We start from the raw sequence: 554 nt of genomic DNA on the forward strand, positions 1-554 counted from the left end.
CAGCAAAGAGGTTAAAGCCCTGCCCACCAAATGCTTTCCTGGCTGGTTGTCACCCCTGGGGAATTGCTTCCTTGGCTTAAGAGAAATCCCTGAGGCAGGAAAGTAGAGGGTAGACTGACTCTGACAGTGGGAAGCGGGGAGGGCAGTCACAGCCACAAAATCAGAGGCAGACTGAGGGGAGGTGGCTTAATTTACCAAGAGTTTTTCAAAAGATCTTTATGTCCATTTACCATAGCAGAAATACAACCAGACTAAGAAATGCCAATAAGAAAAGCAGGGCTGTTGTATCATGCACTTTAATCCCAATACTTGGAGGGCAGACTCAGGTGGATCTCTGTGAGTTCAAGGCCAGCCAGGTCTACACAGTGAGTTTCAGAATTGCCAGGGCTACTTGAGAAACCCTGTCTCAAACAAAAAGGAAGGAACGAAGAAAGGAAGGAAGGGAGGGAAGGAAGGGGGAAGGAAGGGGGGAGGGAGGGAGGAATCGAGGAAGGAAGAAGGAAGGAAGAAGGAAGGAAGGAAGGAAGGAAGGAAGGAAGGAAGGAAGGAAGGAA

Source organism: Psammomys obesus, unplaced genomic scaffold (genome assembly GCF_907164565.1).
Source record: "Psammomys obesus unplaced genomic scaffold, mPsaObe1.curated_primary_1811, whole genome shotgun sequence".
In the NCBI taxonomy this organism is placed as follows: Eukaryota; Metazoa; Chordata; class Mammalia; order Rodentia; family Muridae; genus Psammomys; species Psammomys obesus.